The sequence below is a fragment of the Chiloscyllium plagiosum genome, chromosome 6 (genome assembly GCF_004010195.1).
Source record: "Chiloscyllium plagiosum isolate BGI_BamShark_2017 chromosome 6, ASM401019v2, whole genome shotgun sequence".
Taxonomy (NCBI): Eukaryota; Metazoa; Chordata; class Chondrichthyes; order Orectolobiformes; family Hemiscylliidae; genus Chiloscyllium; species Chiloscyllium plagiosum.
In genome coordinates this window covers 37,933,012-37,960,567 of record NC_057715.1, presented here as the reverse complement: position 1 = coordinate 37,960,567, position 27,556 = coordinate 37,933,012, and the positions used below count along the sequence as shown (strand labels likewise).

At 40.1% G+C, this 27,556-nt stretch overlaps 1 long non-coding RNA gene across 1 annotated transcript in view; it reads right to left on the bottom strand.

Moving 5' to 3' along the window:
- Positions 1 to 489: 489 nt before the first annotated feature.
- LOC122551129 overlaps positions 490 to 27,556 on the bottom strand; it is a 91,946-nt gene continuing 64,879 nt past the window's right edge. The window contains exons 2-4 of the long non-coding RNA XR_006312024.1: positions 12,477 to 12,589; positions 4,966 to 5,051; positions 490 to 1,040 (exon numbers count right to left, since the gene is read on the bottom strand). This is a non-coding gene — a long non-coding RNA (uncharacterized LOC122551129). The remainder of the gene's footprint in view (positions 1,041 to 4,965; positions 5,052 to 12,476; positions 12,590 to 27,556) is intronic.

Sequence of the window (27,556 nt, the reverse complement as noted above, 5' to 3'; positions counted from 1 at the left end):
GAACTGAGGAAATGTGGATACTCACTGGTACCTGAGTTTTTGACATATCATAGAGATGCTGATGAATTTGTAGCAAACCTTCTTTCACATTCAGGATAATAAAATTTAAGCTTCAGAAACTATATTATACCTTAAAGGTAAAATGATAACATCCAATAGAATGCTAATCTCCCATGCAGGATTATTGTGATTATCTGCATTGAAGGCTTTGTCATTAGAATTGTATTACATATAATTTAATAGAACAGCAACCTGCAGTAGCTTTATTACTCAAGTTATTCCAAATTGATAAAGTCCGGGGTTAACTTTATATTTTTACCCTGAATATCATTAAATTAATACAATTAACAAAAGAGTGAAAAAATGCAAAATTAAGTGAACAGAAATTGTAAGAGAGAAGTGAATAAAATTGAAATATGTTCACCCATACTTAAGAAAAAAGCAAGAAGGTATTCAAAAGAAAAAAAATGATGCTATAAATCCAGAATTTATTTCAAAGGAAAATGCTAGAAATATACAGCAGGCATCTGAGGAGAAAAGTAGTATTCATGTTTTAGGGTGAGACAAACTTTCTTTAGTAATGGAAAAGGTTGGAATATTCTTTTTTAAGTTATATAATGAAAAAATAGGAAAATATCAATTTGAATAAAAGTTTGGGAGGGAAAGTATTAGTGCAAATATAAGAATGAATAAATGAGAGGATAGGTAAAGATAGAAGTTTCAGAAATGCTGATAACAGGTATGAAATACATATGATGTAGCAGTTAGTTTTTAGAAGAGAAGGGAAAGAGAACAATGCAACATCATCTGGGTCTTATTGAAATACACCAAGTGAGGGCTCCAACCAAAGTTTGAAATGTGCTTTTTCAAGGGCTTCTCTTGAGGTTTTCTTTTCAGCCAGAATTTGATATTTGGCGCCTCTTTTTTGGTTTTCAGGAGCTCCATTTTCATTCTCAATAACTCCTTTATTAGATGATGCAATTACTTAGTAACAATATCTTCTGTATTTGTGATGACGTATGGAGAATTTTGAATTCATACTGCAACAGAATTAGAAGAATTAATCAATATCCTCAGCAATCATGATTGCTTCACTAAACATAAAGATGCAACTCAACAAAAATGCATTAATTTTCCAGGCATCACAGTATTTAAAGGTAAGTGGCATAAGTTAACAACAAATATGTCATTACAAATAATGTTACTGGTACACATTTCCATCGGCAAAAAAAATCAACACTCTCAAGATGCTTTCTGCAGAGAAGTGATGTTACAGCTAAATGGTTCCAGCTTTACCTTTAACATTGTCACTGCACCTCAAGTATATCATAATGTTTAAGATGGTTTGATCTGTGATAACACAGAAATAGATTCATAGAATCATAAAGATGTACAGCATGGCAACAGACCGTTCATTCAAACTAGTCCATGCCAAACATAGATCCTAAATTAATCCAGTCCAATTTGCCAGCAGTTGGTCCATGTCCCTGTACACCTTTCTTATTCATGTACCCATCCAGATACTTCTTAAGTGTTACAATTGTACTAATCTCCACCACTTCCTCTGGCAGCTCATTCCATACATGCACCGCCCTTTGCATGAAAAAGTTACCTCTTAGTTCCCTTTTAAATTTTTCCCCTCTCACCCTAAACCTACGCTCTCTAGTTCTGGACTCCTCCAACACAGGGCAAAGACCTTGTCTGATTACCCTATCCATGCCCCTCATGATTTTATAAACCTCTAGAAGGTCACCCCTCAGTCTCCGACGCTCCAGGGAAAACAGCCCTAGCCTATTCAGCCTCTCCCTATATCTCAAACCCTCCAACCCTGGCAACATCCTTGTAAATCTTTTCTGAACCCTTTCAAGTTTTACAACATTCTGACTATAGCAGAAAGACCAGAATTGCACACAATATTCCAGAAGTGGCATAACCAATATGCTATACAGCCATAACATGACATCCCAACTCCTATACTCAATGCACTGACCAATAAAGGAAAACATACTAAAGACCTTCTTCACTATCCTACCTGAGACTCTACTTTCGAGGAACTGTGAACTTGCACTCCAAGGTCTCTTTGTACAGCAACACTCCCTAGGCCCTTACCATTAAGTATATAAGTCCTAACTTGATATGCCCAAGCACCTCTCGCATATCTCCCTGCCAGTGTATTAGTCCCCTTCCAATTCAGGTGCAATCCGTTCTTCATATAATGTTTACCCCTACCCTAGAAGAAATTCCAATGATCCAAAAATGTGAACCCTTTTCCCCTGCACCAGCTCCTCAACCACTAATTCTTCTACTCTATCCTCCTGTTCCTACCCTCATTAACTCATAGCACCAGGAATAAACCAGATATTACTCCCCTCGAGGACCTCCTTTTTAAATTCCTATTTAAACTTCCTATATTTTCCCTTCAGAATCTCATCCATTTTCCTTCCAGTGTGAACAATGACATACTGCTGGTCCCACTCCCCTTTGAGAATATTGTACAATACCTCTGAGATAAGGGGTCCGCATGGTGGCTTAGTGGTTAGTAATGCTGCCTCACAGCACCAGGGACCCGGGTTCGATTCCAGCCTCAGGAATTGTTTGTGTGGAGTTTGCACATTTTCCCTCTATCTGCGTGGGTTTCCTTCAGGTGCTCTGGATTCCTCCCACAATCCAGATGGGCAGCTTAGGTGAATTGGCCATGCTAAATTGCCCGCAGTGTTTAGGGATGTGTAAGTTAGGTGCATTAGTCAGGAGTAAATATAAGTTAGGGGGAACGGATCTGAGTAGGATCGTCTTCAGAGGGTCGGTGTGGATTTGTTGGGCCAAAGGGCCTGTTTCCACACTGTAGGGATTCTACGATTCTGTCCTTGATCTTGCATCAAGGAGGCAACACACCATTCTGATTTCTCACTGTCAGCCGCAGAAACATCTGTCTGTACCTCTGACGAGGAAGTCCCTATCACAATTGATTTCTTTGAAACTGACGTACCTCTCATTGCTTTACAGCCAGTCTTGGTACAGAAACTTGACTGTTCATGCTACATTCCCCTGATACTCCATCATCCCACACATTTTCCAAAACAGCATGCTTGTTTGAGATGGGATTAGCCACAGGAGACCTGCCTCCCTCTCCTACCTTTCCTGCCAGTAACCCATCTACCTGACTGTATCTGTGGCTTCTTGCCCTTTCTAAAACTGCCATCCATCACACCCCCAACCCCTCTAAATTCCTCATTGCCTCTGACTACCACTCCAACCGATTCATGCGATCTGATAGATTCACAACCAAACACGCTTACTGCACAATAATCATCAGTAACATGGCAATTCTCCCAAATCTCCCACACCCGACAGGAAGAGCACATCACTCTACTAAAGGCCATCTTTGCAACTTAACAATCCACAGAAAATAGATCAGTCATACTGCCCTAAAATCAATATACCAGGCTGACTTACTACCTATATTTTATATTTTTGAATTTTAATTAAGAGACAGATCTCAATGAAACATGTAACCAAAAAGAATCTACTCTACTCACTAATAAAAAAACAACAGCAAGGTTATACTTAAAACCCATGCACTTATCTGCTCCTGCGAGCTCTCCCACATATTTTCCTCCAAGGTCAGCTATGAATTTCACTGTTTGTTAATTTTTCATGGATGCAGAAATGGTTGAAGTCAAACAGCAAAGGCAGTAGCTCTGTAAATTCACTGGTGTGTCAGACAACAGTGTAGTTTATTTTTCCCTCTTTCTCTCACTGACCCTGCCTTTGTCTCTTCTTCTTTTCAAAGTGCATTGTTTTGACCTATTTTTTAAGCCAAAGTTCCAAAACAATGCAACAGCTTATGGAACAGTAATTACTGCTCCTGGAATTCGAGGAAGTCACCTCCAATACCTAACATTCCTCAAAAAAGAAACAGTTCTTACAGATACAATTTTTTTCCCATCCTCCTTCTTGGATTATGATATGAATGTTTATATAATAACCTGTTCAGCATTAACTTTTCCAATTGATAATGTGAATTACAGTAATAACCACTACAGTTTTCATCTTGAAGTGGTTCCTGGGCTTCTGCAGCTAATGTCAAGATTTCGTATTCATTTGCAAAAGGTTTCCTTACCTCATTGAATTTAAGTTTTTCTGGTTCACATTTAGCTGAGTATTTTTTGTTCAAAAGTTCAAAACTTCTCTCTGACCTTTGCAACATCCTCTCTAACTGAAACCACTCGACCCCACTTTCAGACCCTCATTCCAATCTTTGCAGCCTTTCAACTCACCCAACATTTTGTTGCCCTTTCACTGATCTTTCCAATATCTTACTCTTTCATAGTCCTTTCTCTTCTTTGTTGACAGTTCCTTTCTCCTCAGTGCAGACTTGCTTTCCCCACACCATTGGCTTCACTACCTAAGCCTCACTCTAGACCATCATCATACTCTTGCTGACACAATAATCTCAACTCCCTCTTCCTGCAGATCAAAAGAAACACCAAGCACAAAAGAGAACAGGCCTTTATTCAGAGGAATAGATCCATGTTAGTACTTACAGTACTGACTTTTCTCAAATTGCTTGCCCTGATCAATGAATATTCCAGGGAAAATTGGAGTCTTTCATAGGTAAATTGATCAAATGCTAGCATGTATTTTAAGTGCTAGCTCTAACACTGGCTCACAAGACCAGATACAACTTGCAAACTGACCCAAATTAAGTTTAGACAGTGGGGACAGTGGAGTAGATAGGAGCTTGCATTCAGCCTGCTGTTTATTCTGTTAATTCTGCTCCACCTAAAGAAGTTATCATAGGTGTTATGAGCAATTAACAGGACTTATTCAAACTCCTTTGAAAATACTCTTTATTTTGCAAACATAAATTGATTTCCTGATATATTGTGTTAATTGCTTAACCTTTTGTGGCATTGTTGAATATCTGGTGAGCTGCCATCTTCTCATCATGAAACAATTAATCACCTCTTGTCATGGCTCATGGTTATATATTATGCTGGTTATCCCTTCTGCGTATGGTAGTTGAGTCCAGGGAGGAATCCACAAGCATTCTAGGATAGTAAAAATAGTGATACTCATTATCTAAGTATAATTCATGTGAAGATTCGTTACTCAGAGAGATTGCCTTTGTCATTATTTTCTTGAATGGATGGAACAACACAGGACTTTGTTGCATTCTGGTAGTGAAGTTGGTAGTTTACTGCCAACAACCCTTGTTTTACTCTGCTGTGTCAAAGGCCTGTTTAATTAATAGTAGAGCATAGGCCACTGGTGATTCTGTACAGAGGAGTTACTTGTCTTACACAATGAGCTGGTTTATTGCATGATAGCCATAGGTGCAGTTTACATTATCATGCCACACATAATTACTTCATATTCTTGTCAGCAACGCAGATCACATTTGCTCCTCTCAGGAACACACAGAGATCTCAACTTCCTCAAGAGTCTGGCACAAACAGATTGGGTGGAGCTTAATGGAACATGAACTTTCATACCTTCACAATCATTATCTTATACAACATCTCCCCTCAACCCAAGCCTCTTTTTTGTAAGGTTATCCATTATACATTCATGATTATAACTACTGCTACATTTACAACTACCCCCAAGTCTCTCCAAGTGTCTGACTTCAAAAATGTGAAGTCAAAAATCACATGACACTAGATTTATAGTCCAGCAAGTTTATTTCAAACTGTATGCTTTCATAGCACCCCACTCCTTCTTCAGGCAGTGACTGAGAAAGGAGAGGGGGCTCTGAAAGCTTACAGTTTCAAATCAACCCATTGGATGATAATACAGTGTTGTGTCATTTTTTGACTTTGTCCACTCGAGTCCAACATTGGCACCTCCACTTCAAAAATGTAGGCAGTTTGGATCTTTGACAATTTTTCAGAATATACTGTGTTTAAACATCAATGGATAGTAGGTATTTTATTGAGAAGTATTGACCTTGATTCTGAACTTGTGAAAGTCTGTTCTCTGCTGTTATTTTCTGTGTTTGTTTGATTGGTGAAGTCGACTTTTCCACACTCTCAGTCAAGCTATTGAATGATTGATGCTCACTCAGCATTAGTTTTCTCATTGACATTGACTGCTCTCCTGCATTAATTAATTTACTGATTGTTTTGCTAACTGAACATAATCAGTGAAAGAAGCATATGAGCTCACACAAGTTGTGCTTTTCACCCTTGTTCTCAGCATTGGTTTCTTCTTGCATGTTTTGCCAAGTTTTTTAAATCTTTTCCTCTGACTGCAATGATGGAAAGAATGTTTCCAATTCTGACAATCCTATATAATCACAGTTTTCACAATGTGGCATGAGATGTTCAATCTCTTTTAAGCTCACTGGTCACCATACTGAGCTCTGGTAAAAGACCTGTTAAGCGCTAAGTTTCCTTGGCTTATTATTTTCAATGCAATTTCCCAAAGGAAAGCTCAAATTGCCAGTCTTCTGTTCTACATTACGTTCAAGACATAAATGATTCAGATGCGAGCATAAGAGGTACAGTTAGTAAGTTTGCAGATGACACCAAAATTGGAGGTGTAGTGGACAGTGAAGAAGGTTACATAGGATAGTGAAGAAGGTATTTGGTATGCTTTCTTTTATTGGTCAGAGAATTGAGTACAGGAGTTGGGAGGTCATGTTGCAGCTGTACAGGACATTGGTTCGGCCATTGTTGGAATATTGTATGCAATTCTGGTCTCCTTCCTATTGGAAAGATGTTGTGAAACTTGAGAGGGCTCAGAAAAGATTTACAAGGATGTTGCCAGGGTTGGAGGATTTGAGCTAAAGGAAGAGGATGAACAGGCTGGAGCTGTTTTCCCTGGACCGTCGGAAGTTGAGGGGTGACCTTATAGAAGTTTACAAAATCATGAAGGGCATGGATAGGATAAATAGACAAAGTCTTTTCCTTGGGGTTGGGGAGTCCAGAACTAGAGGACATAGGTTTAGGGTGAGAGGGGAAACATATGAAAGAGACCTAAGGGGCAACTTTTTCACATAGAGGGTGGTACGTATATGGAATGAGCTGCCAGAGGAAGTGGTGGAGGCTGGTACAATTGCCACATTTAAAAGAAATTTGAATGAGTATATGAATAGGAAGCGTTTGGAGGGATATAGGCCAGGTGCTGGCAGGTGGGATTAGGTTGGGTTGGGATATCTGGTCGGCATGGACGGGTTGGACCGAAGGGTCTGTTTCCATGCTGTATATCTCTATGACTCTATGACTGATATGATTTTGGCTTTTCATATTGTATGATCTTGACCAGTTCACTGGTCTCTTGATCTGAGCATTCTTCAACACATTTGATATATGAATAATAGCACAGACTTGGCCAAAAGATCTTTAGCTCTTGTTGAATTTGGTTGAGTCTATATTGGTTTGTTGGTCACTGTTTCTTCACACCCATATGTTAAGACACAGGGTAAACCCTCCTGCTTAATTTAAAACCAGCAACACAGAAAGGATTTAATACATGCAGTAATCTGTAAAAATTCGAGTGGCCAAGAACTATTTCAAGTAAAAATTAACAACTTTATTTCTTAAAGTATAACAGAAAATAATTAACTAACAACTATTTACTATTTTTTCCTCTAACCTATCTTGCACCTTTCCTTTCAAAGTACTAGTCTGATAAAACTCCCAATTAAGATTTACAAAACCACACTTTTTCAGCTTTTGTTCTTCTAATCAAATCTTCCTGTATCTTCTTCTCTTTTCCTTCGGAATTTCTGCATCACAGGTTATTGACCAAAAAGGTACCTTTTTAAGAGAGCTATTTGTCAGACAGCTTGTTTACATGCTGGGCTTGTCAGTTCTCCTCTCAACTGTTCAATTTTCCCCAGTTTTATCCTCTCAAAGTATTGGATTGTGTCATTGGTTTTTAAGATTGTCAATATACTCAATTCTAACTAGATTGAAATTTGACATTTTTCAGGGTATAATTTAAACTGTTTGGCCAAATTCAAATTTGTTTTTGTCTCCAGGCAACGAGCTAATCGAGTTGCTCAACCAAGTGTTACATTGTTGCCTTATTGAGAACACTTGGTGCTCTGTCTAGTAGTACTGCTGCTTTTAACTCTCTTTAAGGTACACCCACATCTTCACAACACATAGGAAACATTTATGCTATGACATTGTAATTAACCTCAATATGTTCTTTCTTCTGTATATTTCCAGCAGAAATCCAGGAAGCCAAATGAAATCTCCTATTAGTTGTTCATCAGATAATTTGTTTCTTGACCAAATGTTCTTTTTGAACAAATGGGATTCTTTCTGCTCTCTTAGGGAAGTTGAGCTTGAGACATATATGCAGGATCAAAAGTGTGAGGTATTGATTCTGAATTAAGTTAGTGTCTTAATCTCTCTGAAGCTGTTTGTGTAGCAGAGTAATTTGTAGCATTCAGTTGTTCTGGACAGATTTTCATTCTTCAGCAAAAGTGAGGACTGCAGATGGTGGAGATCAGAGTCAAGATTAGAGTGGTGCTGGAAAAACGCAGCAGGTCAGGCAGCATCCGAGGAACAGGAAAATCGATGTTTTGGGCAAAAGCTCTTCATTATGAAGGGTTTTTGCCCGAAACATCAATTTTCCTGCTCCTTGGATGCTGCCTGACCTACTGTGCTTTTCCAGCATCACTCTAATCTTGACTCAGATTTTCATTATATGAGATGTCATCTCATCTCTGTTGGCTGTATCTTTTAATTCTTCAGCCATGATATCTGATCTGATAGGACAGTGAAATTCACTCCACTTTCAAGCTTAAATCTACCAGGATGTCATAAATAGGTTCTGAGAATCCAGAATCATTGGTATCATCAATAGCCCCCAGAAATGCTTCCAATATCTTTTCTAAAAGCTCTGATATTTTCTAAATATGTGTTATTAGTAAGCAGTTTGAGTTTTATTTCTGCCTGAAATTATGTCCTATAGGTGTTCATCTCCTGGAGCTGCACTACAATTTTAACAGGTGCAGCATTCTTTTACCTTAGCTGTAAGTTGTCTGTGCCTTGAAAGCTTTGATGTTTTATTCTTAAATTTGCTATTTAATCTACTGCATGCATGGATGGGTCAGCCTCAGATTTAGCATTTTGTTTTGAAGCAGTTCTGTATCCTAATAACTGGCTTCTCCAAGATGTTCAATCATTTTTAGTCTATCTGACCTTAACTCTAATTGAAAATAGTATTTTTCCTTCCAATACAATTTAATGTAGTTATTCATTCTTAATACTGTAAAGCTATTTTAAATCTGGAGCATTCCACTGCTGCTTGTAATCTACTGTTTGTTAAACTTGTATTCTTGCATTAATCAATACTATTTTAAATTCTGTTGTTACAAAATTTGCTGGACTTTGTACAGCACCTACATTGCAGTGATTTCTTTGTCTATCTTTCTGTGTTGTGTATTGTACTAAATTCTTCCAATGGAGATTCTAATCTCCACTTCCTTAGGTAGTGCATTTCAGTATTGTTTTCTGGGTTTTCTACTTTGTAATAATTATAATGGAAGCTTCCCTTTTTTTTAGGATCTTCCTCTTTTTCCAAGGCAAATTGGATATTTTCCCTGTCTGTTATTGTCTGAATCAAAATGTACTTTCCTCTTTGCAAATTTGACTGCAGTATTTAAACATCTTCCCACATAAATTGTAATTTAATTATTATGTCCTGGTTCTTTAAAACGTTAAGTTTCTTTTAATTTTCTTCTTCTGCCTCACTCCTACCCCAACTTTCTCTAAGTTTATTCTTTTTGATTTGAAATTATTTGTGAGATTTGTGCAATACTTAACCTCTGGTATAGATTGTTTTTCTTGCCCATCTAATGTAACTTGTAACTGTGCCTCATCGAGCCTATCACATCGGCAGTAATGCCCATTTTTGAGAACTGGGAACCAGCTTTTGTTTCTCCCTTGCCTTGTCTTATTACTCTTGGTGGATTTTCAGAAACTTTATTCCTATTTCCCTCAGTGATATCTGATTTTTTGCATGGAGCCTTCACTTTTGTTGGTTAGGATGGATTTCTCAATTGACAGTGGCTAGGCAGGGGTTCTAAATTACAATGGTAAGGAAATGTCAGAATGTGTAGGGAACAGATAGTTGTTTCTTATCCTGGCCCACAAGCCGCAATGTAAAAAGCAATGGTCTGTTGTCGCTGTATGCTTCTGACACACTTTAGATGCCTTGTTTTGCAAAATCCCTGGAAAACACAGATTCCACTGTTAAATTTCAATCTACCTCCCATCTGCTCTTGCAGAAATTGAGTTAAATATTATAAGGAATTATCCAACCTCTTTGCAAGATTAGCCACACAAATGCCACATAATGCATTATTGTAAAAATGGTGACAAGTGCTTGAGCAGCAGATTCAGAAAGTGGCACATCCACTTTAATGTTAACCCTTGATTGCCCATTATGCAAAGATCAATCTCCTTCTTGTCCACTCGACTGATGATTAAAATTGTGATCTCCCAGAGTTGGGATGGCATTAATTACATGAACTAAGCAAGCACTTCATTATGAAATATTAAAACTCAAAACCCACATATAACTACATAACGTGTAATGCTGTACATGTTTGCTACTAAGCAATGGCATCAATTATTTAACTGCAATCTCCCATGTCTATGTTGTTTCTAGAAAAGTAAGGTTTCTCAGAACAAGGATGTCATGTCAAACTGTAGTCTGGAAGCATTGATTTTTGAGTATGAGGACTGCACTGGGACTTATTTGCTCTGTTCACAGCAAATGGGCATCACTATCATGTGTTGTCTATCCCTCATTCTCGTGGAAAAGGCGGTGGTGTGACACTTGCTTCAATCACTTCAGTCATCACACAAACAGTGATCCTGGGCAGTGGGCTCCAGGATTTTGACTAAGTAACATTGAAAGAACTGTAATACAGTTGCAAGACAGGATGGTCTGTGTCTTCGAGGGAGAAATTGTAGGTGTTGTTTTCCTATTATTCTGCTGCTCTTGTCAGAACTGAGAAAGCAGCCTTTGCTAGAATGTGGACTCTGTATCTGGTAGTGGTTCATAGGGGTAGAGGGAGGAATATTTTGAGATCTTTGGCTTTTAGAGGGGGTGAATTTAAAATGCTGAGACAATGCTATGAATAGATCAATGGGAGACAGAAGCAATAAGCAAATTTTAAGTGCCCCCCCCAACGATTGATTTGATTTGATTTATTATTGTCATAAGATACAGTGACAAGTATTGTTTGTATGCTATCCAGTCAAATAATAACTTACAAAAATATATTAGGGTAATAGAACAGAAAACAATCGCAGAGAAGGTGCAGAGTAAGGTCAGCTTTAATGTGTGAGAGGTCCATCCAAAAGTCTGATGACAGCAGGGAAGAAGCTGTTTTTGAATTTGTTGGTACCTGTTTTTAAACTTTTGTATCTTCTGCCTGACAGAAGACAGTATAATCAGGGTGGGAAGTATCTTATTATCTTGGCTGCTTTCACAAGGCAATAGGAAGTTTAGACTGAGTCAATGGAAGGAAAGTTAGTTTTTTGTGAAGGACTGGGCTGTGTTCATAACTTTCTGTAATTTCTTGTGGTCTTGGGAGGAGCAGCTGCTATACCAAGCTGTTGTGCGCCCGAATAGGTGCAACAATAAAAATTAGAATTGTGGACATGTTGAAATTCCTAGACTTTGGAGGAAGTACAGACATTAGTGCTTTCTTGACAATATGTTGATGTGGATGGACCAAGACCGATTGTTGGTGATATGTACTCCTCGGAACTTGAAGCTCTCAGCCATGGTCGCCTCAGCACTATAGATATGGACAGGGATATGTCCTTCATTTTGCTGGAATTGAGGGAGAGATTGTTGTCTTACACCATGCCAGTAGACTCTCTACCTCTTTCCTGTATTCAGTCTCATCATTGTTTAAGATCCAAACCACTAGAGTGATGTCATCAGCAAACTTGTAAATGGAGTTGGAGTTGAGTCTGGTCACACAGTCATGAGTGCATAAAGTGTAAAGTAAGAGGCTGATTACATAGCTTTGTGGGCCACCAGTGTTGAGGATTATCAATGAGGAGGTGTTTTTGCTTCTCCTTTTTGAATGCAGTTTATAAGTCAGGAAACGAAGTATCCAGATGCAGAAGACAGAGCAGAGTGCTAGATCTTGGAATTTGGAAATGAGTTTGGCTGGAATTATGGTTTTGAAGGTGGAGCTAAAGTCAATAGATAGGCGTCTGATGCAGATGTCCTTGTAATCCAGATGTTCCAAGGATGATTGTAGGGCCAGGGACATGGCATCTTCCAAGGACCTGTTGTGACAGTAGGACAATTGTAGTGGATCAAAGCAATCAGGGAAGCTGAAGATGGCATGTGCTATTATTAATTTCTCAAAGCATTTCATACTGTAATTTCTTCATTTTCTAATGACTACCATAAACCCATTGCCAATTGTCAGAAAAATCCATCTAGTTCACGAATGTCCTTTAGGGAAGGAAGTCTGCCGTTCTTACCTGGTCTGGCCTATATGAGACTTCAGACGCACAACGAAGTGGTTGACTCTCAACTGCCCTCTGGGCAATTAGGGATGGGTAATAAATGCTACCTAGCCAGCGACACACCCATCCTGTTAAAGAAAAAAGAATAATGGATGTCAGAGAAATTGGGTGGCAGTCATTGAAGCATACTACTTGATTTTGCTTTTGCCCCAGAATGATGGCGATCTCCTTGAAGCAGGTGGAAACCTCACATCATAGCAAGGAGAGGCTAAAGATGTCTGCAAATGTTTCCGCCAACTGGTCTGTGCAAGATCTGAGTGCATGGCTGGGGACTCCATCCAGGCCAATCACTTTATGTGGGTTCACTCTCAAGAAGTTCAATCTGATGTCTGCGGCAGTGACTATTTGGCACAGGTGCACTAGAAGCTGTCAGGGCAGATGACATCATTTCACTGACATTCTGTTTAAAATGAGCATGGACCTCATCAGAGAGAGAAGCACTATTGCCAGTGCCCATTGTATCATGTAAGTTCTGCTACAGTCAACATAGTCATAGAGTCATAGAAGTGTACAGCATGGAAACAGACCCTTCAGTCCAACTCACCCATGCTGACCAGATATCCTAACCTAACGTAGTCCCATTTGCCAGCTTTTGACCCACATCCCTCTAAAACGTTCCTATTCATATACCCATCCAGATGCCTTTTAAATGTTGTAATTGTTCTAGCCTTCACCTCTTCCTCTGACAGCCCATTCCAGAAAAGCACTACCTACTGGGTGAAAATGTTGGCCCTTTGGCTCCTTTTATTACTTTCCTCTCTCACCCTAAACCTATGCCCTCTCATTCTGGACCTCCCGACCCCAGGGAAAAGACCTTGTATATTTTTCCCATCCATACCCCTTATGATTTTCCTCAGTCTCTGACGCTTCAGGGAAAATAGTCACAACTTATTCAGCCTCTCCCTGTAGCTCAAATCCTCCAACCCTGGCAACATCCTTGTAAATCTGTTCTGAACCCTTTCAAATTTCACAACATCCTTCCAATAAGAAGGAGACCAGAATTCCATGCAATATTCCGAAAGTGGTCTAAGCATTGCCCTGTACACCTGCAATACCTCCCAACCACTATATACAATACTCTGAACAATAAAGGAAAGTATACCAAATGCCGTCTTCATTATCCTCTTTACCTGCGACCCTACCTTCATGGAACTATGAGGCTGCACTCCCAAGGTCTCTTTGTTCAGCAATACTCCCTTGGACCTCACCATTAAGTGCATAAGTCCTGCTGGGATTTTTGTCCCCAAAATGCAGCTCCTCAAATTTCTCTAAATTAAACTCCATCTGCCACTCCTCAGCCCACTGACCCACCTGATCAAAATCCCATTGTACTCTGAGGTAACCTTTTTCACTGTCCAATACCCCTCCAATTGTGGTGCCATCTGAAAACTTACTAACTATACCTCCTATGTTCACATCCAAATCATTTATGTACAAGTTTAAAAGTAGTGGGACCCAGCACTGATCCTTATGACACTCCACTGGTCACAGGCCTCCAGTCTGAAAAGCAACCCTTCATCATCACCTTCGAGGTCTTCAAACTTCAAGCCAGTTCTGTATCCAAGTGGATAGTTCTCCCTGTGTTCCATGAGACCTAAACTTGCTAACCAGTCTCCCATGAGGAATCTTGTTGAACGCCTTACTGAAGTCCATATAGATCATGTCCACCACTCTGCCCTCATCAATCCTCATTGTTTGCTCTTCAAAAAATGCAATCAAATTTGTGAGACATGATTTCCCGCACACAAAGCCATGTTGACTATCCCTAACCAGTCCTTGCCTTTCCAAATGTAAATGCTGTCCCTCAGGATTCCCTCCAACAACTTTCCCACCACCAATGTGAAGCTCACCGGTCTATAGTTCCTTGGCTTTTTCTTTCTTAAATAGTGTCACCACGTTAGTTGACCTCCAGTCTTCCAGCAACTCACCTGTGATTATCGATGATACAAATATCTCAGCAAGAGGCCCAGCAATCACTTTTCTAGCTTCTCACAGAGTTATAGAGTACACTTGATCAAGTCCTGGGGATTTATGCACTTTTATGCGTTTCAAGACATCCAGCACTCTTCCTCTGTATTATGAACATTTTTCAAGATGTCACCATCTATTTTTCCACATTCTGTATCTTCCATATCCTTCTCTACAGTAAACACTGATGCAAAGTACTCGTTTCTCATCTCCCCCATCTCCTGTGGCTCCACACATAGGCTGCCTTGTTGATATTTGAGGGGCCCTATTCTCCCTCTAGTTACCCTTTATCCTTAATGTATTTATAAAATCCCTTTGGATTTTCTTTACCCTTGTTTACCAAAGCTATCTCATGTCCCCTTTTTGCCTTCCTGATTTCTCTCTTAGGTATACTCCTACTGTCTTTACACTCTTGTAAGGATTCACTCAATCTCTCCTGTCTTTCCCTGACATATACTTCCACCTTTCTCTTAACCAAATGCTCAATTTCTTTAGTCATCCAGCATCCCTTACTTGTACTAGCCTTACCCTTCTCCCTAATAGGAATATACTGCCTCTGGATTCTTGTTTTCTCATTTTTGAAGGCTTCCCATTTTCCAGCCATCCCTTTACCTGTGAACATCTGTCCCCAATTAGCTTTTGAAAGTTCTCGCTTAATACAGTCAACATTAGCCTTCCTCCAATTTAGAGCTTCAACTTTTAAATCCGATCTATCCTTTTCCATCACTATTTTAAAACTAATAGAAATATAGTCACTGGCCCCAAAGTGCTCCTCCACTGACACCTCAGTCACCTGTTCTGCCTTATTTCCCAAGAGTAGGTCAAGTTTTGCACCTTCTCGAGTAGGTACATCCACACACTGAATCAGAAAATTTTCTGGCATGCATTTAACAAATTCCTCTCCATCTAAACCCTTAACACTATGGTAGTCCCCATATATGTATGAAGAGTTAAAATTCCCTACCGTAACCACCTTATTATTCTTACAGATAACTGAGATCTCCTGACAAATTTGTTTCTCAGTTTCCTGCTGACTATTAGGGGGTCTATAATACAATCCCGATAAGGTGATCATCCCTTCCTTATTTCTTTGTTACACCCAAGTAACTTCCCTGTATGTATTCCCAGGAATATCCTCCCTCAGCACAGCTGTAATGCTATCCCTTATCAAAAACTCCACTCCCCCTTCACTCTTGCCCTCACCCCCACCCCCTTTCTGTTATTCCTATAGCATTTGTTTCTGGGAGCTGCTAGTCCTGCCCATTCCTGAGCCACATTTCTGTAATTGCTATGTCATCCCAGTCTCATTTTCCTAGCCATGCCCTGAGTTTATCTGCCTTCCCTGTTAGGACTCTTGCATTGAAGTAAGTGCAGTTTAATTTATCAGTCCTATCTTGCTTTCTGCTTTGTTCCTTCCTGCCAGAACTATTTAACTCACTCCCTTTCCCTACTATACCAATCTCAGATTGAACTCTTTCATCACTATTTCCCTGAGTCCCACACCCCCACCTTACTAGTTTAAATCCTCCTGAGCAGCTCTAGCAAACCCTCCTACCAGTATATTAGTCCCCTTCCAATTCAGGTGCAATCCATCCTGTTGTACAGATGACTTCTACCACAGAAGAGATTCTAATGATCTAAAAATGTGAAACCTTCTCCCCTAAACCAGCTCCTCAGCCATACATTCATTTGTTCTATCCTCTTGTTGATATTCTCACTAGTTCATCGCACTGGCAGTAATCCAGATATTACTACCCTCAAGGAACTCCTTTTTCAATTCCTGCCTCACTTTCTATATTCGTCCATCAGAATCTTATCCTTTTCCCTTCCTATGTCATTGGTTCCAATGTGTACAATGACCTCCTGCTGAACTCTCTCCTTTTTGAGAATATTCTGCACCCACTCTGAGATATCCTTGATCTTGGCACCAGGGAGGCAACACACCATTCTGATTTTTCACTGCTGGCAGCAGGAATGTCGGTCTATGCCTCTGACTAGAGAGTCCCCATTCACAATCAATCGCTTTGGAATCCGACATACCCCTCATTACATTAGATCCCATCTTGATACCAGAAACATGATCGTTCGTGCTACATTCCCCTGTGATTCCATCACCACCTATATGTTCCAAAAAAGTATACTTGTTTGAAATAGCGAAAGCCACAGAAGACTCCTGCACTAGGAAAAGTTAACAAATAGCGAAATTCACAGCTGACTCCTTGGAGGAACCTGTGTGGAGAGCTCACAGTACAGAAACAGATAAATGCATAGTTTTTAACATGTAATCTTGCTGTAAGTTGCAGTAATGAGGAGAATGGGTTCTTTCTTGATTATATGTTTTATTGAAATCTATCTATTGATTAAATTTTAAAAATAGAAACCATAAGTACTAAATTAACCTGGAGCACTGTTTTTTAGAGTTTACGGAGAACGTCCATGTTACTGGTGATTAAGTCTGCATAAAGTGTCTTTGGCTGTGAATCCAATCAAATCGCATTGATCATTTGGAGCAACAATTCGAGGCAATGAGGAAGTTACAAGAACTAGGGAGTGTGATAGATGGCAGTTACAGGAAGGGAGAAAAGTAATGGGTACAGTCAGGTAGATGGGTTAACTCCAGGAAAGGTAGGAGGGGTAGATAAGTAGTGCAGGAGTCTTCTGTGGCTTTCCCCATTTCAAACAAGTAAATGGCCTGGATAGAGTGGATGTTGGTAAGATGTTTCCATTGATAGGAAAACCTGGTGTACAATGGTACAGCCTTGGATTAAAGGGAAGGCCTTTTAGAATGCAGATAAAGAGAAAGTTCTTCAGCCACAGAGTGGAGAATCTATGGATTTCATTGCCACAGAAGGCTTTGGAGGCCAGGTCATTGAGTATATTTAAGATGGAGATAGGTCGATTCTTGATTGTCAAGGCAATCAAAGGTTACGAGGAGAATGGAGTTGAGAAATGTATCAGCCATGATTGAATGGGGGAGTAGATTCAATGGACGAAATGGTCTAATTTCTGCTCCTATGTATTATGGCCTTATGGTCTATCAGTAGCAGAAGATAGACTACTAGTGAGCCTAGACAGAAAAATGACTTGTCTTACACTAGGAGGTAGTTTAATGCATGGCAGCATTAGAGAGAAGAGCATTAACTTGTTGAATTTGGTAACTTAAGACTCTCAGAAGATGTACAGAACACATTTCCTGTCAGTAATGTTTGCAGATCCCAACTGTCCAAAGACTATGTGGTATTATCAGATTGGGTGGAACTTAATGCGAAATGAACATTAACTCTTTCAGAATTGTTAGCTTATAGGGAAGGAAATTAGACCATAAGACTATAAGACATAGAAGCAGAAATTAGGCCATTCAGCCCATCGAATCTTCTCTGCCATTCAATCATGGCTGATACGCTTCTCAACCCCATTCTCCTGCTTTTTCCCCATAACCCTTGATCCCCTTGATAATCAAAAACCTATCTCTCTCCATCTAAAATACACTCAATGACCTGACCTCCACAGCCTTCTGTAGCAACGAGTTCCATAGATTCACCATTCTTTGGCTGAAGATATTTTTCCATATCTCCATTCTAAGGCCGTGCCCTTGGGTCCTAATCTCGAGTATCTATGGAAACATCTTCCCAACATCTACTCTGTCCTGGCCATTCTGTATTCTGTATGTTTAAATTAGATCCCTCCTCATCCTTCCAAACTCCATCGAGCATAGACCCAAAGTCCTCATATATTCCTCATATGTTAAACCTTTCATTCTTAGGACCATTCTCATGAATCTCCTCTGAATGTGCTCTAGGGTCAGTGCATCATTCCTGAGATATGGGGCCTAAATTAACTTCTTCATTACCTTACACAATAGACACTTGACCAGTGTCTCTACGGTCATTTTGGCCAACTGCCAGTTTTATAAAATTGCCATTAAAGAAGGCACGTTACTTCTTCAACTTGAAGAGAATGTTGATGATTCCTGTACTACAATGAGTGTCCTGGGAAGCTTAGGATGTAAAACATGATTGCCAAGAATTAATTGATTTAGAAAGGGAAACAAAGATTTAATAGAACATTGCTTTAAGAAAATATACATTATCTCAGTAAAATAAAATAACTTTGCATTCTCTGTTTCCTTCATCTCTACAACCTCACAACATCCCCCCTTTCCCATTATTTCTACCTTACTATGTCATAAGACAGAGATCTCCGAGGTACCATGCAAATTCTAAATCCTGAAAGTGTAATGAGAAGTGAACAGACAATTCTACATGATTGAGCTTTATTTATTCTAGTATAAAGTTTTTAACATGGCTCTCAGCTTGTACTCTTGCTTTCAAGCCTCACTCTATAAAGATCTCAGCACACAATCCAAGCTGGCACTTCAGTGTGGTAGTGAAGGAGCATTTCTTTTAAATGAGGCATTAAATCGAAGTCCCATCTGCCCTGTCCAATCAATGTAAGAAATGTTATTACTTGAGAAAGATCAGATAAGGTTGATTGAAACCCCCCTCGATCATCCTCACTGTGAATAAGGTTATCTGATCAGTTATCTAATTGCTGTTAGCTGGAATCCGTTGTGTTCAAATTTACAGCTGCATGTGGAGACTGTATATACACATCAAAGTTAATTCGAACACTGCATTTGCCAGACATTTCTTACAAAGGTTACACATACTTACAGCCATTCAGCCCAACTATTGATTGCTGATCTTAAAGCTCCACATGAGCCTCCTTTCATCCTTCTTCATCAGACCCTATCAGTGGAAACTTCTACAGTCAGTTCTTCTATAATATGATGGTTGTGTTCTTGTGCAACCCCCCATTATAGAAAAATCACACTTTAGAAACAGCGCTTAAAGTTTTGGTGCTAATCACATTACAGCCAACACATGTTTTTAAACGTTCGCACTGTAAAAACAGTGTCCTCAAGTCATCAACTGTGTCACAGCAAATTCGCATTAACAAAACGCACATTATAACAGAATGACCTGTATTCCTTTTATTATTAGTAGCATTAATATTCTCTTCTTTCTTTTCCTTTGCTCTACAACCTTACTTCCCATTTTAATTTCCAGTCTCAGGATATGGGTTAAGGCTGCCATTCATTGCCTACCCTTAAACCCCCTGAGAAGATGATACTAGAATGTTGTTACGTTGTTAGTTAGACGAGGGGACATTTTTCCTTCACTGTCCACTTCATGTGCAAGCAATCTCACTGAGAATCGAGCAGCCAAGCAACCTAGTGAGATCCTGAAAACACCTTGAATCATGGCTCTGATGCAGCTTGTTTATCTCTGGGATTAATTGCAATTCCAGTAGTGGCCACCAAGCCAAGTAATGCTGCTAGAATAAGAGAGCTGTGGATCCTCTTATTGATAGGCACACAATGTGTTTCAGGTGTAACTCAGTTCTCATTAGGGGATTGTTGTTTCACTGGCTGGTTGCAGCCTGTGTGTTACTCTTTTCTCTTTTACTTTTGAGAAAAGGACCATGTTGATTTTGTGGCAGGGCTTAGCCCTTGGACTCTAGTTTTCTTTGGTTTTGCATGTGTCTTCATTGTTTTTTGCTGTTTGGACTGAGCCCTTGTGAAGAAATGCATCTTACCAGATGAGCTGTTCCTGTAGGGAGGCCTAGCCCTGGGACTGGGCCTCTGAAGATTGAACACCTGTGTTTGTGCTGGGAGGCAAGCACTTGCTGTATCTTGGAGTTTGGGAGAAGAACTTACCTTCAGGACCAAATCCTTGTGTTACAATATACTGTGTTCCTGGGAGTGGGCCTGGTTCTCCAATGATAGGCCAGGACTCCATGGAGACTGAACACCTGTGTGCTGTGGGGTGTTCATTTGCTGCCTTCGGGAGTGGACTCTGCCCTCTTTTATGGATTCTGGTTTTAGCAACGGACTCTGCAGTTTGGAGTGGCCTCCATTTCTGACAATTCACTTTGTATACTGGAGTGGACTCTGTTCCTGGGAATGAACTCTACATTTTGAAGAGAACTGTCTATGCTAATGGACTCTATGTACCAGAAAGGACTCTATTGATAATTAACTCTGTCCTTTGTTTTGTTGGGGTTATCATCTGCACTGTCTTGTGTGTCCCTGGGTCTGGCAGACCTGACTGTGAGCTGGGAGGCTCATAGGTTGTCCTGAGAGCCGGAGGATGGGTAGACTATCCTGTGAATCTGAAGGGTGGTAGGCTGTCCCAAAAACTGGAGGGTGGGTAGGCCACCCCGATGCCGGTCGCTCCAAGAGCTGGAATGTGGGTAGGCTCTTCTGAGTGCCATCGTCCCGAGAAGGGATAATCGGGACAGGCTGTCCTAGAGGTGGTCGGAAGGTGTGTCAGAGCAGCCGAGAGCCAGAAGGTACGAAGGTGCAGGCCAAGATCTGGAAGGGTTGGGGGCTGCCCTGCACAATGTTGTCCCAGGGGAAGGGAACGGACTGTCCTAGAGGTGGCCGGAAGGTGTCAGGGCAGCCCTCCGGCTGGATGGCACATCGGGGTGGGTTAGAGCCCAATGGTACATAGAGACAGACCGAGAGCCGGAAGGCGGCCAGGCCATCCTCAGTGCTGTCACAGGCAAGTACCGGAGCGGGCTATCCTAGAGGTGGTCGACAGGGGTGGACCGAGAGCCAGAAGATGCATAGGGGCGGGCTGCCTTAGAGTGGCCGGAAGGTGGGAAGAATTTGGGGGGGGTCTGTATTGTATGCACTGTTTCTTATGTGTTTGGACTGTCTTGTATGTATGGATGTCATTGTTGCTGTTTTGTAATGATTGAAACTGGGGTTTGAGATTCTTCATTTCCCTGAAAACTGGTTGAATGGTAGGGTTTGGGGTCTGGCTTGCTGCTGCTCCTCTCCCTTGTAGAGTTGCTGTTTCTCTGTATGCGGCAGTTAATGTTAATTATTTTGTGGACTGTGAATTGTTTAATTTTAAGTTATAAAAGGAGATTTGCCCTTTGTTGAGAAGGCAACTGCTTGTCACTGGTCCCTCAGGTGTTTCCTTTCTTCCTATTGGTGGAATATAAATAAAGACGACAGGGGTACTGGGGAAAAATAAGCACTACCACTGTTAGGCAGTATGTGGGGCCAAGAAAATAGGGAGAAAAATAAAACTAAATTTAAAAAAAAGAGATTCTCCTCATTATAGGGACTGGCTCTGAGCTGGCTGTTCAGAGCCCATGTACTGTGAGCATGTAAATAAAGGATGACTTCGTGACGGGACACCAGCTTCTGTGCAGTTACTTCAGCTTTCAATTGAATTCTCTCTGACAATCTGCAATTGGTCTTAAGAAAGATGCCAATGATGCACGCAAATATCTCAATAGGTGAAGATGAATTTAAAGGGCTATAAGAGTCGGTTTAGAAGCAAAGACTTGTCTTAGGTCAAGGCTGACTTGTTCTTAATACCGAACCTGATATAGTCATCTATTTGACTGTGTCGCCAATCTTGATTCCATCTGAAACTTATTGTAGCCAGCAAAAGAGCATGACTCGAAAAAGATAGGTACCCCTCTGACTTTGGTTGTACCACTTTTTTGCTTTATGATTCATCATCTCTCAGGCACTAAGTGTAAGTTCTTTGGTGGAGACCATTCTTATACCAAGTGCTACCTCTTGTAGAATTGTCCTGTGAAGTGATAGCAGTAGAAGTGAATGAGAAGAAAATTGGCCAGCCTCTCAAGGCCGATCCTACATTTCCATTGACATGCAGTAGGTCAGGAAGGAGAAGCACGTGGTTGTTTTATATAGATGATGGTAGTTTGTGTGGATTGAGGTGCAGGGAAATACATAAGAGTCAGGTAATGCTTGCCATTCACATTTTCCTTTCATTCCCACTGTCTTTCCAGCTTCTCTTTTCTCAGCTCTGTTGAAGGACAGCGGGTTAGAGGGATTATATCAGCAACAACAATCGCCAATGGCATGTATCACATGGTGATAGAGCAAATTGAATTTAAACAGTGAATGAAATGATGACAAGTCTTTTAATTGTCATAAAGATGGATGAACAGTATAACAACATAAAGTTTATATTTATCGACCACTGTTCAAACATAGAATAATAACTGTGCCACTCACATTTTTCTTGAATGAAAGTCTATCTGCTGTCGCCTTTATTTGTTTACTAGGCTACTTTAAAATATTAAAAATATGCTGCCCTAAAGTGTTTGGTTGGGAGGCACCAAGTAACAATAGCCTCTCAGCCGAGTAATCTTCTCACAGAAATATAATTTCATTCCTTTAAAGTAAACAGAACCAAACTAAAATAGATGGCTGCATATCTCTTGACTATCTGAGATAAAATGGACCCTTATCAATATTGAATGGGCAACAGTTCTCTGACAATGTTAAAGTTGTTTGTGATTCATCATAATAGCTCGAATCGTTTAAATAGTTCACACTTATTCCCTTCCTCCTATCTTCTCCACTAACCAACATGCCATGCCCACCTATCCACCCCCATCTCCAGTCTTCCCCCAAGATGTTACCAATTAAAGGTGCACTTTGTTGTGACTTTGCAGCCATACTGCTCAGTGGGCTTCTGGTGAAAATTCACTCCTGTTGTAGAATCCCTACAGTGCTGAAAGTAGACATTCCGCCCATCAAGTTTGCACTAACCCTCTGAAGAGCATCCTGTCCAGATGAGAGGAAACCAGAACACGTGGCAGAAATCCAAGCAGTCTCAGGGAGAGCATACAAACTCCATACAGCCAGCACAGTGGCCCACAGTACCGGGGACCTGCGTTCGATTCCAACTTTGGCTGTCCTATTCTTGCGATTTTGAATAGGAGCATGTTTTCTATGACAAGCAAAATAACTACTATGACTCAGCCAAAGTTACCTTGGGAAAATGGGCAAGTAATTTTTGTATATTACCTTCTAGGAGGGAACATCACAATGAGTTATAAATCGTACTTATGTTTTTCTATTGGTTTTTGAATCGATCTGCAACTCATTTTAGATAATCTGAGCCAAGAAATTGGTGATAACAAATGTATATATTTGAGTAAAACAGTCATGGTTTCAAAAGGACTGTTTCCCCAAGTGCACTATCAGTAAATCCATTTCTGAAGAACTGCTTTATGATGCTGTTATACACTGCACACTGAGGAAATCTTGGCCTATTCACTTAAGAGGTTTGCTTTCAAATGTTCTTCAAAGCTTCTCACAGGTGCATTCTGACTTCTTTCATGAAAGTGTAACATATGTGGTTGCTTGTTATATCTATTAATGAATTATTGATCCTTTTGTGGTTCAAGATATCAATCATATTTTTGTACAATTTCAAAAGTTATTTACCTGCAGTCTGTAGGGAAAACATCAGAAATATCAAACTCCTTCAAAAACATTGAAAAGTTTCCTCCAAGGTTTCAGCATTGGTATAGGAAATTTATAGCACAGTTTTCAAATTGTATTTGGCTTTGGTGAGTTTCTAGCTGAATTATTGCACTTGGAAGATTTTGTTTCTGGACTGGAAGAAAGGAATCAGATGCTTTAGACCAATTCCTGATCTTAAAAGATTGAAGGATAAGGAAAAGTTGCAATCACTGGGAATACAATCTCTGAATAAGAGAAAACACCAGTAGTTCAGTGGTCAGCACTGCTGCCTCACAGTGCCAGAGACATGTGTTCAATTCCAACCTTGTGTGATGTATGCATACGTTCTCTCTGGGTGCTCTGGTTTCCTCCCACAATCCAAAGAAGCATAGGATGGATGGATGGATTGGTCATACTGAAATTGCCTGTATTGTTCAGGGCCCTGTAGGCTAGGTAGATTAGCTGTGGGGTTGGGTCTATATGGGGATGCTCTTCAGGGGGTTGATTTGGGCTGAATGGCCTCCTTCCCCACTGCAGGGGCTCTTTGTCTTGAGATTCAAGAAAGATTTACAGATGAAGATAACATTTATCGATTACAGAACACAGCTCAATGTTCATTTTATAAACCTTTTTGTTAAAAGATTGATTGAATTGGACAACAGCTTATAAGCAGAGTTGTTAATTTTTTGAATGTTTTATTGATTGCTTGATTTATATTTTGAAACAAACATTTAAAAACTTTTGAAACAATATATATAAATAACCCAATTACCATCAACCTTCTAAAATAATTTTAAATTTTTCTACATAGTTGGCCGTTCTTGAAAAAGGGACTGGTGTATGGAAAGAAACCCGGGGGTTATAATGTGGGGCAATAATAACAACAACAATGTGTCATCACATGGTGCTAACAAGGTAACAATTAATTCCAGAGATATCGGTGGAGCATTTCAACCAAAGTTGGCAATGAACCATTTACAATGGCTAAAAATGTGATCAAAGAGGAGTTTTAAGGAAAATTTGAAAAGAGGTGAGAGAGAGGTTTATGGAAGCAATTCCAGAGTATAAGATCTAGGCTATGAAAGGCACAGTTGTCAGTGGTGAGGTTTAAAGTTAAACAAGGACAAGAGGCCAGAATTGGAGGAGTGTAGGGACCTCAGTGGCTTGAAGGGCTGGAAGAAATACACAGCTTGAATATGAGAAAGGGTGGTGGATAGTTTTCCCTTGATAATCATCACGTGGGGGTGGAGGCTTAATCGAGAGCTGGTCCACTGACTGCACACAACACAGAATAAGAATTTGAGTCTGCTCAGCTTTATTTCTACCTTGTCCAGCAGCTATCTGCTCAAAAGTGGTGAAAAGACATTGTTGGTCAGCATACAACTTATTAATCAACTTAAACAGTCTTCACTCTGTTTTTGTGTGCTTTCGGCTTTTCAAATCGGCAGTTCTGCTAGAATTGGCGCACATTAATTCTTAAGGAGAGAGTTAGTTGCATGTTGCCAGTTTGTCCTCAATGTGGCCCATTCTTGACTTCTGTATGATTGTATGCCAACGTAGCCTTAAGGGAAAGTTGCAATGAAAGCAAGGTAAGTGACAAGAACACTATTTCTGTCCAGAAGCAGTTAGAATGGTTGACTGGCTGAGATGGGGAGATGGCCTGAACACATAAGTTGGAACTTTCTTTGCAATGCCCAATAGACAAGTTCTGTTACTCCTGTTCTCACAATGGAAAGTTCAACAGTAAGATTCTGGGGGTCTTGAGTGACATCTGGGAAGACTGAATAGTACCAGTTTGAAAATGTGTTTATTCAATTAGTACATTGCATAATCATCTTAAACAGTTTGAAACTCCCAGCAGATCAATATATCACTGCAGTGACCTGAAATGATCTTCCAATCTTAATTTGTTCGAAGAATTACATTTTGGTGGCTTGGAGTGGCCTTAACAGAGTATCGCACTTCTAAATGTATAAAAGTGCTTTCTACTTATCAAGGGTTTGAAGCGATGGAAAGCATTTTTACTTCCCTAACAATGTGTCATAATCTGTGAAGATGACATATGTCTGAACAAGACTTTTTTAAATGTTATTTTTAATTTGCCAAAATAGCCATCCTAAATCCTTGATTTAAGTAGTGAATTTAAATTGTGCCTGCTCCCATTAAAAAATGGCAGGTTCAACAACATAATGAAAATGCTGCAGGACGTTGTGTAAAACCAGAACATCACAGCTTCTGAATAATATGTGGCCTTTTCTGCAGTGATTGCTTTGTTTCTTTTCCCTGTTGCAGGGACAGCAATTGTAACTTTAGCATGGTTTCAACTGATCAGGTGAGCAGAAGCCATAATTCTGCGGTGGCATGGTGGCACAGTGGTTAGCCCTAGGGACCTTTGTTCAATTCCAGTCCCACGTAACTGTTAGTGTGGAGTTTGAACATTCACCCTGTGTCTGCATTGGTTTTCTCCCACAATCCAAAGGTTAGCTGGATCGACAATGCTAATTTGTTGGTAGTGTATTGTGATTATATTGTCCCTTTGACAAGGTTATTTTGTCTTTGGTTTTATTTCAAGAAGGGTTGCAAAGGCAGTGTTGCCAAAATGGCTGCCAGAAACTGAGTGAACAATCCGAGGAAGCCTTTAAGTTTTTTTAAACAGTTGTACAATGAAAGGGGAGTGTCCAAATTCTCTCTGTTTAGGTTTTTCCTAGTTTGGTTTAGTTTTAGCAGGCAGTCAGAAATTGCTGATGACCAAGAGAAGCAGCTACAGTGAAAAGAGCTTCCAAGCTTCAACTGATGTCTCTTGCCTGACTCTTCTCTCTGAAGTAATTCCTGCCTGCAAGAACCTTTTTGAATTTACCTTTTGCCAAGGGGTGTGTTTATGCGATGTTGCAGGGATTGGAACAGTTCCTTTCAAATAGTAAAGTTTGTTTTTTTTGTTTGCGTTTCAACTGTAGTGTTTAAATAAATTCTGTATTGCTTATGGATGAGTGGTTTTACCAGCTGCATCCTGGAATATCCACTCAACATCTGCCTTTTAAATACAAAAAAAGTTAGCGGCTGGGCTACATTTTAAAAATGTTTGAGGGTGGGGGGAGGGTCTGGCCTGGTCCATAACAGTCTGAGGATGTACAGGCTAGGTGGATTAAACATGGCAACTGTGGGTTAGTGTAGAGGCATAGATGGAATGCTCTTTGGAGGGTTGGATTTGACATGATGGACCTCTTTCTGCATTAATGGAATTCAACGAAAGCATATCATATCCTCAAACAAGCTTTATTTACACATCTACTGCAAGATTAACATATATAATGTATGTCATAAACTACTTTACATTTAGCAGGAGGTCCCAGTTACATCACAGCAGACATCAAAGGCTTGTGTGCATATTCCTTAAACCTTACCTCTAGAGTTGTGTCGTGGGGTTATAAACAACTTGCATTTTAAACAAAGTGTAAGGGTATGGAATTTTGTGAAAGGAAAAGTTCAGCACAATGGGGGAAGAAGGTGCTGAATTTTGTCTTAATTGTTTATTGTGGTGTTTGTAATCTTAAAAATTATGTCAGATCTTTGATTAGATTACTTAGTGTGGAAACAGGCCCTTCGGCCCAACAAGTCCTCATCGACCCGCCGAAGCGCAACCCACCCAGACCCATTCCCCTACACTTATCCCTTCACCTAACACTATGGGCAATTTAGCATGGCCAATTCACCTAACCTGCACATTTTTTTTGGTCTGTGGGAGGAAACCGGAGCACCCGGAGGA